Source organism: Triturus cristatus, chromosome 4_1 (genome assembly GCF_964204655.1).
Source record: "Triturus cristatus chromosome 4_1, aTriCri1.1, whole genome shotgun sequence".
NCBI classification, from domain to species: domain Eukaryota; kingdom Metazoa; phylum Chordata; class Amphibia; order Caudata; family Salamandridae; genus Triturus; species Triturus cristatus.
This window is the reverse complement of record NC_140585.1, coordinates 263,476,130-263,495,362: the sequence shown is the minus strand read 5'-3', so window position 1 is coordinate 263,495,362 and position 19,233 is coordinate 263,476,130. Positions and strand designations below refer to the sequence as shown.

The window sequence follows — 19,233 nt, the reverse complement described above, 5'->3', positions numbered from 1 at the left end:
GCACTGGCTGGCGGTATTAAGAGATGAGCTACAGGAGATTAGGTGCTATTAGGGTGCAGGGTATGACTTTTAGGGGGAGTTTGTGATCTTTGAAATAAGGTATGGGCAATTTGAAGAGATACAAAAATAAGGATTAAGAAGAGCATGTACTTGATTTAGAGTAAGCTGTACTTAGAGTGGAGTCACACAGAGGATGGAAAGGAAGGAGAGAAAAAAATTTAAAGAAAAGGGAGAATCAAGAGTTGGAAGTCTTAAGTCAAAGTCAGTTTTCATGCAGGGTTTTTAGGAATATTGTGAAGGCTTTTTGAAAGAGCCTGCAAACCTGTAGAAAGAAATAACACAATTTGCATGCGTTGCAATATCATTGTAGGCTGTGAGAACACCACTGTGCACACCCACACCACCGTCACCTGTGCATTAATAGGACTGATATAAATAAATATGGTTTCACGTTCCCCAAAAATCAGAAGGAAGGAAAATACGAAATAGGAATGTTGTACTTTAAACATTTGTGTGAGAGATGTTCCCCTCCTTCCCTCTGGTGATCAGGGAGGGATAAAGGGGCACAAAGTCTGTTTAGTGGATTTATGTGAAGTAATGCTTCTCAGGACAGGTATCACTGGGCTGTGTCTAATCTGAAACACCCAAAACGTAGGCATAATGAAGTGTGAGATCCTGTGTCTGTCTGTCATTCTGCCGTCCTGTCAGACACACAAAAGGAACTGCCCTGCCTAGAAACTACCTCACCCGAGCGACAGAACCATAGTGCCACTCTTTACACTTCCCATTTGACAAACTGGCAGTGCTCAGGAGGAACAGGTAATTAGCAGGCCCTCCCTAACGAAGGCCTCACTGAATTTCCAAGGGTAGCCCTGTCTCCATTCCTTCCCTCCCCAGCATCTGGCCTCCACCCTTAAGCCATGGGAATGCAGGCAAATGCCACATTTACACAATTCCCATTCACATTTCTACAAGGGGGATCAGTGGCGGGAGTTATCAGAGAATGGATTAAGCTGTGCTACAGCAAACACTGGCAGACTTTCCTAAACGTCATTATAATACTATGAAAGTGTCTTAGGTAACCAGATCATTCATGGTGTTTTTCTCTGGCCGCAGCACAGGCGGGAGGTGGGCATTCAATAGCTTAGATAGATGTTTAGGTCTGGCTTGAAAGCTCAACTGTCATCGACCTTTAAACCTATAACAATATTATTCTATAGTTCTTTGCTTCCACTGAAATCATATCCATACCAATGCTAGTTTCTTGTAATCATTCACATTACCATACAACCTACGTTTAATCCACATGCAGAATTGGCAGAATTTGGCCACTCAGTGTTACTCTTCCAACGCAGAGTTCCGGCCAAATGCTGCCAATCGCAGTGCGGCATAACTTTCTACCATGAAGATCTAGAAATGCGAGCAAAAGCAAGATTTGGCGCTACCTATCACCCGGGTTTTAAACGCAGGCAGTTGTGGGCGGTCAATGTCAGATAGCTACTTCTCGAGCCGATTTGCTTTAGCTCAAGTAGATTTTTTACTCGAGCGGAAGCAAAATCAACTTGATTGGGCACGCGCTCTTGCGCACTTAGTGCTGTTTGTCCTGATTTTTAGCACTGCTCACGCTACTGGTCTAAATTGCAGCGCGACATGCATATTTCCGTCTGTTGATGGACCACCAAGGAACCTCCATGAATTTTTATGTAACTCTGCTAAATTCCGCAGAGGGAAACTCCATGAGTTCCGCCCGCCCCTACTTTAAAGCTTGCCCTATTGGCATTGCCAATTATTGTTTCCTACAGTGGCCCATTAAAATAGAAGACGGAAACCAGGCACTGTCATACTTTACTATTTGTAGTATTGATAAGCCATAATGGAAATAAACGAAGGCCTGTAGTTCTTCTTGCATGGTGTGCATGCTGCTCTCTATCCAGATATGTAAAGTAGAATAATAGCCATTGGGAGAGGAGGGGAAGGCCCAAACCCACGAACACCGAGCACATACCCTCTGTACTTCTCAAACAAATTGTGGACCAGAACAATTTTTTTAAATGTTGTTTTTTTTACAAATTAAGCACTGTCTAAGTGCCACCACTGGCAAAAGGACACAGTCTGGATTGCTCTTTTTTTAGGTCTCGCTGAGTCAGCGTGCATGCGCTGCTCGGAGAGACTTTAGTAGGTGAGTTTTCAAAGTGCTGCTGGCTGGCGACAAGCTTGCGTTCACGCGAGCGTGAACGCGCAAACCGCCAACCTTCAGCGCCGTCTGTCTTTCCTCTTGCTTGCTCCCTGCCTCCGCCCCCTCCTTCGCCCAAAGTGTACTCCGTGCTCACAAATGTGCTTCAGGAATCACGGTGCCCGCAAGGTGCGCGTTCTAGAAATCAGCTCAACTGCGCTTTACTACAGGATTCTGCTAAAAACAAGCTTTCTAAAAATAGGGTTGTGCTTTAAAATGTCCCCATGTCTAATGTGCCTGTAAAAACGAGCAAAGTGAGCTCCATGCCAAAAATTTTGAGTCGTGAATTATACGAACAATTCATGCATACAGAACAAATTGTGAGCTCTTTGTTACATGAAAATAAACACATTTCTCTTGCTGTCTGTCAGGACTTGCATCTTTCAGATACAAATGCACTATAATTTTCTGTGCAATCATTCAAATAATCTTTCCACCAGAAGTAAAATAACTGTGAAATACATTGCATAAATTCGCTTCTAGACACAATATATTTTTGCACGTGCTCCATGCCGGAAGCAGCAATCCTAAAATATACCAATATGAGAGCATTTGCACTTCTGCCAAAGGTGTAGTGTAGTCCTTGTAGAGTTACATCTTGTTAGTAATGGACAACAGACCAGAAGCCAGGCAGATTAAACTAATTCCCAATAGTTTCCTGTCTTGCAGAAAAAGAAACTTGTGCACATTTCTCGTGTACTTTTTAAGGTCTGTGTTAGCAGCTACAAAGTGATGTCATATACATTCCTTATTTGTTAATTAGCGTTCTCATGGGGGGCAGGTCTCCCACGTGCAGGACTTGTTGGTTGAGTCTTTTCCGGCAGCACACTTTTCCAAGATGGCCTCCTATGTAACACGCGCCTGGTTTAACACTGGTCTGGAACGAATGCCGCATTCTCCTGGACTCCTGGACCAGGCGGCGAGCGTGGCTGTGGAGCTGCACATTTTGGAGTCTTATAGATTCAAGCCCTCAAGCAAGAGACTTGTTTCCCTTCTTCTTTAACCCACATTCTTTAAACCATTTCCACCCTTTTTCCCTTCCTGTGGCTTGCTTCCCCATCTTTCACTTTGTCTCTTTTTTCCATCTCTCACCTTTATCCTTCTTTCTGTTTCCACCCCCCTTATATTTCATCTCTTTTTTTCTCCGCCTTCCTCACAGTTGTTATCTTCCTTGCAATCTTTTTTCCCTTGGTCTTTATTTCTTCCTTTTCTCTTATTCCCAATGTTCCACTCTCTGCAGCGGTACCTTCCTGAGTCAGTTTCTATATTCACACCATGGTTGGCGAAGGGTTCAGCATACATTGAGCAATAAAACTCAGTCCTTCCTCAGTGTCACTTACCAACATCCAAAAACGCTTGGTTATAGAATAGATGATGCAGATTATATCAAAAGCTACACAAAGCACAGATCATCTGAAAAAGAGCCATCCGAGCCCCAGACTGTCAGATCTACAAAGTTGCAGTTTCCTTTCCATATTTTGGCTTCATCCTGGGACAAACACTTTGTTAGGCAGGAGTCACATGAGACAAATGCTTCACACCCTTCCCTCACACCGCCTCCCTCACACCCCTCACACCACTTCCCCTGGGATAGGGCCCCTGTTGTCGGGTACCAACATCAAACATACAAGGCTCAAGGTGTCCTAATTGTAGAGATCGAGGGAATACAGTGCAGTGTTCACAGGCTCCAACTGCCTTTTTTTCTGAGCCTGAAATATGCTGCTTACAGAGGGAAACAAGCATTGGCATTTCCAATAGGTCTCGCCTTTGGGACCTTATGAGTATTTAATTATGCAGCACAATTTGCTTGGTGCAACATCAACTGTTGCATGGCTAAACACTTCTAATGTCCCAAAGGCAAGACCTATTGGCTATGCCAATGCTTGTCTCCCTAGAAAGCGGGAAGCAAGGGTAGGTGTCAAAGAGACCATCAGTCCAGCGGCAGCAGGCCCGTCAGGGCTCACTTTCCATTCTGACAACAGTAGACCATAACCAGTATTGCATGTCGGCCTTGCTACAGTGCAGAATATACTGCATACATGGGCTGCTTGTTGTACGTCCTTAAAAATGACCCATCCACCCTCCAACCCATTTTAGAGTAAAATGCACCTTTTAAATTAAAAACAAGTCGCATCCTGTTTGCACACGGTATGGAAGACGGATATTCGGTGCATCAGCTTTTTTCTTGCTCAGATGCCACAAGTGGGCGTGACTCATCGTTATCTCGGGGTGCTTCATCACTAGAAGAGAGTCTCTCAGAGTCGCCACCAGCGCTGACTCAGCAAGATTGAAAAGATGAGGCAGCAGCAGCAGCGTGGAGCGAGCGCTATCACTCCAGTGCTTCCAGGCACATCCATGGCTCTGTACGTCACCCTCCCCTTCACGGAGGGAAAAACGAGGCATTTATTCTTAGCTCTGAAGTGCTAAAGAGCCGGAGCGAGTTTCAGCAGAGAAAGCGCGAGCTAGAGAGAGTGAGACAGACAGACTGAAGTGTTTACTGGAAAAATAGACCGAGTGGGACACATTGCGCGCGCTCAAAGAGGGACTGTAGGGGCGGACGACAATACACAGCTGTTTGTGCCAGATGTTCCACCTCGGCGTTTCTGGACATTCTACCCTTGGCATGACCCTGTATTATTGTATAATGTTGTATATATGACCCTGTGACATTGTAGATTATTGTATATGTAGTCTAAGGGCTCTCTCCTACAGCAAGGGTAGTCATACCCCAGAGAGCCTTAAGCTGCTGTTGTGAGATGAAGGAACCTAAACGAACACCCCCTCACTCCAGGGCACTATGGACGCTGGCTCCTGTCCTGAACGTTTCACCAGCCAAAGGTTTCAGGTGCGTTAGCCTAAGTGCTTCAATTAAAACAAAACAGGAGAACAGCACCCCAAGTTCATGAAGTTATCACACAACCACCCAGGACTCAGAACACGGCCCACCTTCCACCTTCCACCTGCCGTTGGCCTTGAGAGGCGCTTCCCACGTCACTCCTCTTGCTGTGAGGTTGTGCTGGGGGGCAGTGATCACTGATGCAGGGGGTTCAGCGTGTTTGTGGACCAGCTTGTGGCACAGTTCAGTAGCCCCCGTAATAAGGACCCCTCCCCCACTCATCCCAAGTGCATGAGGCTATGAGACTGTTAGGACAGCGAGTGCACAAAATATTATGTTATGGTAAGTAGATTTATAAAGCGCAGTCCCACCCGTAACGGTGTTCTGGTGCCGGTGAGTGCATGTCTACAGGCTGACAGGTGCATGCATGTCTACAGGTTGACGGGTGCATGCATGTCTACAGGATGCATGTCTACAGGGTGACAGGTGCCTGCATGTCTACCGGATGCATGCCTACAGGTTGACGGGTGCATGCATGTCTACAGGATGCATGTCTACAGGGTGACAGGTGCCTGCATGTCTACAGGATGCATGCCTACAGGGTGACAGGTGGCAGGTGCCTGCATGTCTACAGGATGCCTTCCTACAGGGTGACAGGTGCATGCATGTCTACAGGATGCATGCCTACAGGGTGACAGGTGCCTGCATGTCTACAGGATGCATGTCTACAGGGTGACAGGTGCCTGCATGTCTACAGGATCCATCAAAGAAATGACAGGGCTAGGTCACACCCATCTTCTTCCTCAATGGCATGAGAAGAAACGTCTATTCTTACTCTAACAGCCCCTTAGAGAGGTAAGTGATGCAGAGAGGATGCATCTTGTGAGCATGCTGACAGCTGAGAAAATGCAGAATCTGCAGAATTTCTTTTCCTGTGGGTTGACCTTAAGTGTCAGTGAGCGCTCCACTTAGAAACGCAAAGCAAGAGGTAGTGTGAACAAAGTGTGTAATCTAGGGCCGTATCTATCTCCCAAACTGACCACACTCGGACGAAACAGACTTTGTATTAATGGTATTACCATGGGCGTCCGCAGAAATTTTTCCAGGGGGGGGGGGCGAACCTGGTAAATGAAGGGGCGTGGCTAATGTTAATCAATAGGGGCGGGGCTAAAATGGCAGACAATCAGGACCGGGTAATGTTCAGGCCAACCTGAGAAAAACAAGCATTGGCATAGCCAATAGGTCTCGCCTTTGGGACCTTATGACTGACTCACTGACTGAAGAACTTATATAGCTCACTTTTGCCGAGGCGTCTTGGCGCTGGGTAAGTATGATGCCGGCAGTATAAGTATTTAGTTCTGCAGCAGGTCCCAAAGGCGAGACCAATTGGCTATGCCAATGCTTGTTGTTATATCTGGGCATGTTGAGAGGCTAGGGGACTCGGTCTCGATGTCTGGTTCGGGGTACAGCAATAACCTACTCAATTTGAATGCATAGGTAATACAACCGGAGGGGTGAAATGAAAGGTTCGCTACCAGGAATAACAGGAAATTAGAAAGTTAGGCTGGTTAGAAAGATAAGGAGGGGTAGAGACAGGCATGGTGGTGAGGGGAGAAACAGATGCATGCTAGGAGAGCGCTGTGAGGGAGTGAGGCGAAATGGGAAGAGGCACTGAAAGGTGGGTCGGGTAAAGACCGTAGTAAGGCAAACAGAAGGGTAGCGAGGGGTGAAGGGTAGACAAAGAAGTGAGGTGTAGAAGAAAAAGATTCAGGAGCAGAGACAGGTAAATCAAAGCTGGAGAGGGGAGAATAACGCAGTCGTAGAACGTGAGGGGGCCAGGTAGAGAGAGGGAGAGGTGTGTCATAGACATGTAGAGACAGCTGAGGAAGAGGGAATAATAAAGACGGAGGTAGACAGGTGAGGTAGAGGGGTGCGTTGATATAATGGAAGTGCAGAGATGTGCCACAGATGTTACTGAAGAGGGAAAGAAGTAGAGATATTGAGAAAGATGTAAGGCACTAAAAGAAGTAAGGGGGTGAACAGAGGTAGAACGAGTGGAAGGGGAGAGAACACGTAGAAGATGAATAGCAGGGTAAAATGAGCGATCAGGCAGTGAGTGTGAGGAGTGGGATACAGAGGCATATGTGGCAGTGAGCGTGATGTGCGGGGTACAGAGGGATATGTTGAGGCAGTGTGCACACGGTGCAGGGTACAGAGGGATATGTTGTGGCAGTGCGCACAAGGTGCGGGGTACAGAGGGATATGTTGTGGCAGTTAGCACAAGGTGTGGGGTACAGAGGGATATGTTGTGGCAGTTAGCGCGAGGTGTGGGGTACAGAGGGATATAAGGCAATAAGCGCGGGCAGGGCCGGCTTAAGCGCTCGTGGCGCCCAGTGCGACAATGCTTTTTGGCACCCCCAATGACCACCTCCACTACAGGTTCTTCATAACCATCCTTTCACAGCGCCCCTCAAGCCTCCGTAACCATTCAGTCTCAGGTGCATTTAATTCATTTTATAGCGCCGCTCCTATCCGTGTAAGGTGTCAGAACACTTTACATTACACAGATTACATAGAGACAATCAATCATAAGTGTGTAAACAGTGCATAGGAAATGTTACATAAGAGAGAGGACAAGAAGGTGTAGGAGTCACAGGTCATCCGTACAGGTAGGCAGGATAGTTTAGCCCCTTCAGTGCCACGCCCTTTCCCCCTCCTGTGCCGGGCGTTGCATTAGTGGGTGGGGTTCATGACGAGATAGTCTCGTCATGGGCACAGCGCAACCTTGCTCCATGACGAGACTATCTCGTCATGGGCACAGAAGAGGTTAAGAGGGCTTGGCCAGGAGAATCAGAAACCTAGAATTTAAAACCTAGCACCATGGATGGGGGGTTCCCTTTATTAATAAGAATTGATTTCTACCCAAATTAACCCATTTTGCCACATTAGGATAATGAAAAGCTGGGGGGAAATCATAACGCTCTAGCCCATACCCTACAGTTTGCATGCATCTTTCATAACAGTTACTTGCTCACTGTTCCACATTAGGATTTTAACTCATAAAGAGTTATCAACAATATGGTCACTCTGACAAAAGTGTGACCCACTGACCTATTTACATTACATTATACGCACTTTGTGAGCTGCACGTTCTTTGCAGCAAGAATAGTAACCCTCTGCGCTACCTTAGGATGAGGAGAAACTTCCATTACACAAAACTTCGATCTCTCCCTCTCTAAGAAGTGCATTAATCACTGCAGTCATTTAGACATTTTTATTGGTGGCTGAAAATTTCTAGGAGCCCAGGAAAGAAGCAGGTGCTTTTAAAATCATATTAGCGCACCCTACACAAAGTCAACACCCGGGGCGGTGGCACCGGTTGCACCGCCCTAGAGCCGGCCCTGAGCGCGGGGAGTGGGGTACAGGGGGATATGAGGCAGTGGGGAGTGGGGTGCAGGGGGATATGAGGCAGTGAAACACAGGGTCGGCATGTCCTGCCAGACATGATAGGGTGCATACTGGCAGATAGATATGTTATTGACACGAGTCTGTGTACGTTTTGGTGGGATCTGAAATCCGGGCTATGGCGCAACCTCAATTTTTGACTTGGGAGAATAATGCATCGACCCCCCCAGAACTTCATTCAGAAGACCCCTTGCTCTCAAGCTACAGAGTGTTAAAATGAGGTCTTTATGTCCAGACCTAACCACTCGTGCTTGTGGCGCGCAGCTCAAACTGGCCATTGTCATTCTGTTTGTGATAATCAGCCACAGACAGAATGACAATGGGCGGGAGGGGCTGCGAGGAGGAGTGCGAGGCGCCCCATCAGGGAGTTGAGGCCTCTGGCAGAGAACAGCTCTGCTCCCTGCTGGGCCCGTAATTACGGACAAAAGGCGTCCGTAAAAGCATGGGTGGCCGCAGGGGGGGCAAGGAGGAGCACTCCAGGGGGGGGGCAAGCGCCCCTCCTTGCCCACCCCCCCCCCTGCGGACGCCCATGGGTATTACATCCCAGGGCATACCATGACTTGAAGACCTGGGAGTGTTCATAGGGTGTCCTCCCTGTGTGACACTACAGTCATTCCCAAAATAGAGAAATCGCAGGAACAACTTGGGGCGCAAACCAATTCGTAGCTCAACATAGGAGATGGTATAAGAGTCAAACACAGATGACAGTAGGACTAAATCACTTGATCAGAAAAAAGGTGCTGAAGATGAGGCCGGGTGTTGCACCCCCTCAGAGTACCAAAGTACCAAGGTTGTGTTCAGGGGCGTAGCTTGGTCAGTAAGATTAGGGGGATGTGAGTTTCTTATTTTCCAACAATCACACTGGTATAGCTTGTAGAGATACATCATATGAGAAGAAGGGCATGAGAGGGGCTTAAGGAAAGGTGGAAAGGGAAAAATGTGGTTTGTTGGGGTACTTAAATCTCAATGTTTTGTAAAATAACAATTTTTTAAGACCTTTAAAACAGAGATGAGTGTGGGTGCTTTTGTCTGTGTGTATGCAAAATTCTCAAGTGAAATCTGACAAACACCTCACCATACCCAACTTGAATCACCTGTACTCGACTATTAGAAAATACATTCCTTAGGGGGGTGTAACCTCCCCCCCGCCCCCACCCCATCAACAAGCTATGCCCCTGGGTGTGGTTCTAATGACAGTATGTTGAACTCATCTTGTAGCACTAGTGTGGATTGTTCAGGTATGGTGTGGTATGCATGGAAAGGTTTGCTCCACCAGTTGTCTCAAGATCTGGCATTGTTGGCAAACTGGCATCGGGTGCCTTGTTAGGAGGGGTGCCATCACTAGCTGTAATTTCTGCTGGCAGACAGAGTTCTTTCAAATTGGCACATATCTTGTAACATAGCAGTCATCACACTTTGCAGTGACAAGATTTCTCTTAATGTCAAAGAAAAAAGCCAGAGTAGCAACTCAAATGGAAGATGAAATTGGCCTTTAGGGTGCCACTTGTTCACCACTTTGAGGTTAGGATTGCAAGCAAGTCTTTGCTGACAAGCTTTTTCTATTTTGTTACTACTATGGGATAACATGGGATCACTGTCTGGAGAATTCAGTGTCCATGGACAGTAGGGTACAATAGTGTTCACAACAGTCTTGCCCATGCGTGTCTATGCAAGAGCCTACCCAGGGCTCATGTGTCGGAAGATTGTGGTATTCCCAATAGAGTGAGCAGATGGAACAATCCACAGTCAGACTGGAGGCACATCCAGTCCTAATTGTCTTCATCAGGATTTGCATGAACCTTTTCAACTAGGGGTAAACAGCAACAGAGACACAGTCACCAGGAGACAACATTTCCTTTGGTGAAGGGGTGTCCACGTGTCACACAGCAACATAACTGTGCACGCCCAGGCTGAAGAGGGGCAAGCCACCAACAGCCAAGGAGACCATTCACGACTGAAAGTTTGAGAAGTGAGCGTCTGCGAACTACTGGTGTCAGTAGAGCCGGCAAAGGTGCACTGCCCTTGTAAAGCAGCAAGGCACAGACAAGCAGAACATTGATGGAGATGGGTGGGGAGGCAGGCCAGTGCTCACAGCCCTATAGAGGAGCCAGGTGAGCAGTGCTCCTAGCACTAGAGAGCAACCATGTGGCAATGCCACGCTGTGGCACAGAGTGCCAAGTAGGCTTATAGTCAATTGCCAGCACTAGTCCTTGCCCGGCAGGTGCTTGGTGACAAATAATGGTGTGAAGTAATGTCCTTATGGCTTTTCTGTGTTCAGAATTGGCCACGCACTGGCCAGCCTATTATTGATAACATTATGTTCCAGGGCATGAAAGAGTTTGAAAGCCTGGGGGCATTCAACCAGAGCAGCACATATGTGACATGACATTTGTGTTCTCTGAAAATAGGTGTAAGCCTAGGTGAATATGTTTCTGACTTTCCAAAGGGAACTTTTGTGAAGAAGATCCAGTGAACTTGAACAGCTAGAAAATGGCCCACACGTTTTTATCATATTCCTGTGATCTCTCTTCTTAACTGAGAATTGTACTGAAAGAATTTGAGTGTACCAAAAGTTAGCATGCTGGAGAAAGTGTGTTAACATTCTGTTATCAAAACAGTGTAGCAAGATTACAATCATATCACAAACTCATTTGGTTCAAGTGTGAAGCTCTCCGCCATCTACTTCATTGTATTGCTCTAATATTGTCTGAAAAACTACAAAAATGAATGAATGAAAACTTTCTAATGCTCAGTCCACAGAAACCAGAATTCATACCCATTTTACCAAAATTCAAAAGCAAAGTGTGTCAAGAACTACTCCAGGAGCTCAAATCGAATGGTTTCTCACCTACTATGCCATCGACTGTTAAGTCACTATGCTTCAAAATCAACACTGATCTATTGCTGAATCACCACTAGGCAAAATTGCACAATCCCCAAACTATCACTTACACATGCTCAAGAAAATAAAAAAAACTTTCTTCCCTGACCAACTAAAATCCAATGCACATGCACTGATTTCAAGAAATTGGATTATTAATTGGGGTGGGTGACTGCCACCTCAAGGAACAATGACAAGCCTTGTCAGGGTCAACCACTAAAGCCACTAAATAAACCTGAACTCAACCTCCTGGTTAAAATGTCACAGAGCAGACAGGTTTAACTTGGAGGCAATGTGGGAAGCATTTAAGCAGCACCAAAACAGAAATAAAGTCAAAATGCGAAACAATAAAAATCCCAAACTGAGATAGAAAAGTAGAGTAATATTTAATAAACAAAATGACACTGATATGACAGAAATCCAGTAAGGCCATGATAAATGTCAAGAAGCATAAAGTGCCAATGATTGTCAATTGTCACAGCAGACTAGGACCTAGACGCTATTTGAGGCTGGCCGCGGTAGAGCGTGTGTCGGACACACTAACCAAGTTCGCCCTAGTCCCTTGTACCTTCTGACTTAGTCCTTTAAGTCCCACTCCACCACAAACGTACATTTCTAGAGCCCTCCAGGACCTTAGGGGAGGCACTTAGAGAGTCAGGCAGTGGCCAAAAGCAGGGTCCATCCAATCCACGTCCAGTTGCCACTGGTCAGTTGCAGGAAAGGCTTCTTTTAGGTTGCTGTATCCCTATAGCTTGAACAGGATGTCAGTCTTATAACCCTGGAGTCTACTTATTTGTCCTGGGTATAAGAGGTTGCAAGTCCAGTCATTTAGAGCTCCTCTCAGGTCAAAGACAGCAGGTCAAATCCTTTTCTGATCTTTCTAAGGTCCATGAGTGTTCTGAAGTGAGTGACCGTAGATGCTACACGTATGCCACGGAGTAAAAGTTCCTTGGGCCAACTCTACCCACTTTGGGCATGTTCAAGATGGTGAAGGTCTTTGGCCACATTAAACTTGGACTCTGTGTGTTGGGGATGTGTTTGGGAAGTGTACTATGGTAATCCTCGTGTCCTCCCATATCTAACACTAAAATCCAACTCGGGCAGCCACTGTACCCACAATTAACCCTTAGATAAAAGCCTGGTAGAACCAAAGTAGGGTTTTCCAGGAACCAGACAGTGACTACACAAGAATTGTTTTGGCATCCTGTTTCCCTTCTTTTCAAGTGTGCCCCAAGTGTTATAAGTAAAATCTAGAGGCAGAAGTCTGGTGGGACAAAGCAGATCTTTCAGCAACCAGACAGTGGATACACAGAAATTATCTTGGCATCCAGGTCTCTGCCTGTCAGGTGTGCCCCAAAGTGTTATATGTAAACTCTACAGACCTGTCAAGTGGGATTTGACACTCAAGCAGGATTTTACACTGTAGTATCAAAAAGGATCCTCACAACCCGACTCTGCATTATGTGTGAAGTTCAGAGGAATCAACTCTGTCCTTTCAGGCCAACCTATTGTTTGCTCCTTGGATGCTTTCCACACCTTTTTAACACCTGTTCAAATGCTAATTTTCTAAAAGTGACTTTTTCCTAATAGTTATTTAAATTCCAACTTCACTATTAAATTAGATTTGCAATAACTATTAAAAACAGTTGTTTCAATATATTTCTAGCCAGTCCTGTTCCTGGGAAACTGTATTAGGATTTTAACCTGTACGGTGGTTGTGTAACATAGGACAGCTAAGCCTGCCACAGTTGAAAAAAAATAGGATATGGAAGTTAGCCTTTTATGTGGTAGTGCCAATCTAAGGGCACACCCTGCAAAAAGTGCAGACGACCCTTATTGGTTTTCTGGGCTTAAATTAATAACCCCAAGTGCTCTATTTGTGGTAGTGTGGTCGAGCAGCTTAGGCTGATCAATGGGTAGTGTTAAGCATTTGTTGTGCTCACAGAGTCAATAAATGAGACAAACACTCAAGAAGATAAGCTAGACCAATTTAGAAAAATAACACAAATTTTTATATATTTTTGGACACCAAGATCATCGGAATCAGGTAAGTACTGTTGAAATTATAGATTTTTGTAGAAATGGAAAAAACAGTCAAATAACGGTTTTGAGGTATGAGGCTCGAATGCGGTAATGGTATCATATAGGAGAAACATATACTGCATAGGCATTCTTGCAAATGTTTTTGGAGGGTGCCTTCTAGGACTTAAGGTGCTTAGGAGCCAAGGTCCAAGAAACCACCAGCAGTTTGATTTTACCTACCTTGGTGTTCCCAGGTGCAGAGGTGCAGGTCATGTTGGTAGCCTTGAGCACTACACGTTAAAGTCAATGGAAGAAGTACATACAAAAGAAAGGCTGCAAGTGGGGACTTGGAGATCAGTCCAGCCGGACCCAAAGGGAGGCTCAGCTCGTGGGGAGCACAGGGACATAGTTGGTTTATGTGAACCCTGGCTGGGGGGCTCAGGTGTTTCTGCAGGATCTTTCTGACATGGTTGCGCCCACTTTTTGCCTGGTGTCAGTGTGTTTAGACTGTAGTACACTGCGATCCTGATAACAAGGACCCCAGTGTCAGTGCTCTCTCCTCTAAATTTACTTGGTAAGTACTTTGTACACCCCACAATTGGCAGACTGGTGAACCCCTGTAAGTCCCTAGTTTATGGTACTAAGGTACACAGAGCATTGGTACACCAGGGGTCTCCCATGGACTGCAGCATGTATTATGCCACCCATGGGAGCATGCAAACTGTGACTACAGGCCTGCCATTGCAGCTTGTGTGAAATGGTGAATGCACCTTTCACTGCAGATATAAGGTTTACCTTATATCCCAGTCACTGCACTTAAAACCTATAAGTTACCCCTAAGGTAGGCCCTTCAGTCCAAGGGCAGGGTGCATGGCTCTAAGTGTGCAAAGGCACCTCATAAACACCAGACTCCATTCTCCATTCTCTTGACTTTGTAAGCGCAGGGAAGCCATCTTAAAGAATGTTGTGGACACTGGTCAACACAAGATGTCCAACCACATAATGGCTTCACCGAACCTGGTCATGTTTGGTATCAAACATGTTGGAATCATGCAACTACACCGATTCCAGTGTTAGTTGCATGAATCTACTACCTGTGTAGCCTTGCAGGGTCTGCGTGCAAGCCAGTGCTTTGCCGACCCCAAACACTGTTCTGCCCTCCTGCTGATGACCCTAACTCGGGCAGGGGAAAGCAGAACAATGGATTTCCTGTAGAGGAGAGGTGTCACCACCTCTCCTTTAGAAATAGGTGTTTCTGGGATAGGGTGGGGGTGCTTTTGAGCACCTGGAGACTGTTGAAGGGCACATTTGGTGCCCTCCTTGCATAAAGCAGTTTACTGCAGTACAGGAGCCCTTGGCCCCCGCTTTGGCGCGAAACCACACAAAGGACAGGGGAGTGACCACTCCCTGTCCGGCTTTTCCCCTGGGAATTCTGCCATCTTGAAAGCAAGATAAACAGAGGCCCCTTTGAGCATCCGACTGGTCAGTCCACCAGAGTAGCATCCCTGATCCCGTCCTGATGGATGGGTTACTGCAGAAGTTGTCCCACCCATCTTTCTGGGTTCCTTAAGGGCTCTCCTGAGGGTGGATCCCTAGATTTGTCTGGCCAAGGGTTCCACTGCAAGACTCATCTTCAAGACCCTCCACAAGACTCTTCTGCTGCTGGACACTGGACTCTGCTGTTGGGCTCAAGACAAGACCGCTTCTAGTAGGAAGGCTCCTTCTTTAACTTTGTCTCTGTGCTTTGAACCCATCCTGTAACCTCCGTGGCCGTGCATCCTCCAGGGTCACAAGGACTTTGTGTGCATCAAGGACAGCTGAAGTCACTCCTCTGCACCAGCAGGCACCTCAAAGACGACGACCAGTGTGTGGATCCTGCTGTCCCACGGACTCTCCAAGGGTCTGCAACACAGGTGGTGGTTTGATGGCTCTCCCGAGGCCGGAAGGCCAGAAAGTGTGCGCTCTCACCTAAAGGGGGTCAGAAACTAATCTGTGGTGGCAAGCTGGGTGATATCAATTAGTCAGCACACTAGAGGACTAGTAGGTTTTCAAGGGACACCTCTAAAGTGCCCCCTGAGCGCATGTCATAATAAATCTAGTACTGGCATCAGTACAGATGTATTAAGACAAGGTGTTTGATACCAAACACCATTGGTTTCAGTGCAGCCATCATGTAGCTGGGTAACTCATAATGACCAATGCCCAGTACATGTCCTTAAGATGGCTGCCTGATCACTTGCAATATTTAGTAATAGAACTAGACATCACAGTGGCCTACCTGCTCATGCAGATGTGCTCCCACGTATAAAATAATGCACCCTGCCTTAGGGCTCTAAGGCCTGCTGTAGGGGTGACTTACATATAGTATATGCAGTCTACCTTAGCATGTTGTGTTATCAAAATGGTTTGCACTTTTTCATGCATCATGCAATGGCAGTCTGCATGCAGTTTTATGTGGGTCCCTTTGGGTGGCAGAATACATGCTGCAGCACATAGGGGACCCTCTTTAGAACCCATGCCCTGGGTACCAGGAGTACCATTTACTAGGGACTTACAGGGGTGCTAAAGTCTTTGCTAATTGGGTTACAGTTAGACATTTACCTTTTTTTAAGGGAAAGAACACTGGCACTGGGGGCCTGATTGGTAGTGACCCAGTGCACTTTCATTAAAAAAAGGACCAGTACTGGGTACAAAAGTGGGGGTGACCATGTCAAAAAGGACACTTTCCCACAGTGGGTGCTAGTCACGGTATGACAAGTTATCATTACATTTCCACATGTCACACTTTAAATAGAGACAAAACACAACTACATTACACCAGTTCTGCATGATTTGCACCGGCTCCCACTGGAATACATAAGAAAATTCAAAACTGGCTGCATCACTACAGTGCTTAATTTGAGCTGGTGGTTGCCAATGGTGGCCACCACACTTATTTTTCAGCATCAAAAATGTACAGAGAACAAAAGAAGGAAAAACACACAAAGTGGAAAGAAGGAGGAAGAGAAAGACAGGAAAACTGGCACAAAGGGAAAAAATAGGAACCTGCAAGGAAGGGATAAAGGGGAAAGGAGTGTCTAGGAGTGGATTAAAAAGGAATGATATGGATTTAAAACTATGCAGCCTTGGTATTTAGAGCGCCAACATTTAATTGCTCCGGCCACAGGCTGCTGAGCAGAGCTTTGGCGCTGGCATTTATTCTTTTACAAAGTAAGCGCTGCATACCTCACAAAGCTATCCATCAGAGGAGGCCCAACTAGCTGATAAACTTTGTAAAGCACTCTGAAGACTCCGGAATCAAAACCATACTTCTAGAACAAGATCGGCACATAACGGAGGCTTCATGGGAGCGCAACCAGCTTGGGTAACTCTCTACCAACGCTCCTGAGACAAAGACCACACTAGTTCAGAAGAGGCTTAAAAACTTTCCTCTTCACAAAAAACTTAAAGAATTATCACAAAGCTACAGAACCTAATCTCTTTTCCCTTAGTTTGTCACACTCAGCTCAAACCCGTCCACCTTGCTAACGCCTTGTCCATTTTGTGTTAATATATCACACTTACCATCACCATATCCCCAGGATATTGTTACTGTTTAGCAATTAGTGAATCTATATTCCCTCTATCATTTTAAAAGAATGTCAATTGATGTTGCAACACTTTTTCAAAATAAAGTGAATAAATGTCAGGTATTGGGGGGGCATATCCAGTTGGGGACTGTTGCATAAACTTAAATCGTCCCTCCCTTCTCAGGAATGCAGTAAACATTTTGTTGAGACAGGAAGGCTGGCACTGCTTTGTAGTCAGGGGGTAGCTACCATTGGTGCAGCGGGTGCAGTGCACCGGAGCCCAGACTCCTAAGGGGCCAGTTGAACCCTGATAATTCTGTATTTTAATACCCCAACCGTAGCCAAATGGACCGCTTTTCCTGGCTTGCACCAGGGCTCACTGCATCCTTGATACGCTACTGTTTGTAGTAACTGCCATATTCAGATTATTCTTTTTTAAAGTGATTTAATTTTTTTTAAACTAATTACCTTCTGTAGATTTTGACAAAACATACATACATATATATATATTCACTTAAAAAACCATAGGTTTCACACATGTTACAATTAGTAGGACATTTCACTCGTGAAAAACCAATGAAATTCCCCCGTTATAGTTAGTGCAGGCAACTATAACTCACGCGACCGCAATCCTCTGCTGATGACGTCAGATATTACATCACTGTATTTAGACACTTGTTTACCCATGTCTTCTTCCATTCATTTTTAGCTATACATATATTACAAATATTTTTTTTTCAGAAAAACACATATGTCATCAGTGATGTAATATCTGACGTCATCAGCAGAGGATTGCGGTCGCGTGAGTTATAGTTGCCTGCACTAACTATAACGGGGGAATTTCATTGGTTTTTCACGAGTGAAATGTCCTACTAACTATAACATGTGTGAAACCTATGTTTTTTTAAGTGAATTTGCAAGGTTTTTTAAATGCTAATTCCTAACTATAACGTGTATGAAACCTATGGTTTTTTCAGTGAATTTGTACAGTTTTTTAAATGCTAAGTTGTGTATTTTTTATTTTTTTAATTTTTTTGCTGTGCGCGCACGGTACGCGTAGTCGCGGAATCGTTACGCGAAGTTCGCGCAATTTTTCCGTTTACGCCGTGCGCGTACGCTACGCGCATTCGGCGATTTTTCAAAAAAAAATTACAATTAATTTTTGCCCTTGGGGGTCCTTCTGGGACCCCCTGACAAAGGCTAGGGGGTCAGGAACTGTCCACCCTGCCCCCTTTTCACGTTCTCCACCTTTGTTTTTCACCCCCTCAGACTGCGAGAGACAAAATGGCGGCCGACAGTTCCTGGTTTCGACCGATTCGAATGTTTACTAAGATCTAACAACCAATCAGAATCGCGCTCGTGCACGGCGGCGTGCGCGTACGGTAAGCTTACGGTACGCGCTCGGAGCGCGCCTATAGATATATATATTGATTTAAATGCTATTTTCTCAGGAAATACTGAACAGATTTACACGAGACCTTCAAAAGGCACATCCCTGACCTGAGGGCTACCTCTCTGCCAAATTTCAAGTAATTCTGTTTAGCCGTTTGGGCAGTAGCTCGGACTAAAGGTCCTATGGAAAAATGAATGGGGAAAACGCGTTTTGGGACCCCCCTTTTTCTCAGCCCCCGCTTGACGAATCCCCCCGAGACTTTCAGGGAAGGAGCGGAGCGGAGCGCCCCACCTATTTTGAGAATTTCGCGAGGATTCATCAATCGGCGCCAAAGTTATTCCAAATAGAATGTTGCGGATTTCCTATGGAAACACGGTCCTAACTATAACTATCTACTGGCGACCGCCAGTAGATAATATATATATATATATTTTTGTTTTTAATGTATGATGCGCAAAGCTACCCCCAGGGGTTTCCCGGTGCAGAGGCAGCAAGGTAGGACATTTTTGGGGTAGCAGGTTAAAATAGCCCGGCCTTGATGATGTTCAAGCTCTCAAATGCTCTGGAAGGGAGTTCCATAATTTTGGGCCTAACTAGAATATTCACCGAGGCCTGGCATCTGAGTAGGAAGTTCACGTTGGAGAGGCCTTTCATTGCCATGATATGGTTCTTTCCCAGATTAAGGCTGTGCGCATACGTCATTGTGTGTTGCCCCCACATGCCACTTTCAGCTGCTTTTACCGTCACCGTAAGAGGCTTTCAGGAGGTCACGGAAAGGAATGAGAGGGGGAAAGTAGCAAAAGTGTGTGGGCAGCCCTTCGAATGCAAGGAGGG

General features: G+C 45.9%; 1 protein-coding gene across 1 annotated transcript in view; it reads left to right on the top strand.

The window, feature by feature from the left end:
* DGKI (diacylglycerol kinase iota) overlaps positions 1 to 19,233 on the top strand; it is a 1,070,690-nt gene that overhangs the window by 432,312 nt on the left and 619,145 nt on the right. The window lies entirely within an intron of this gene.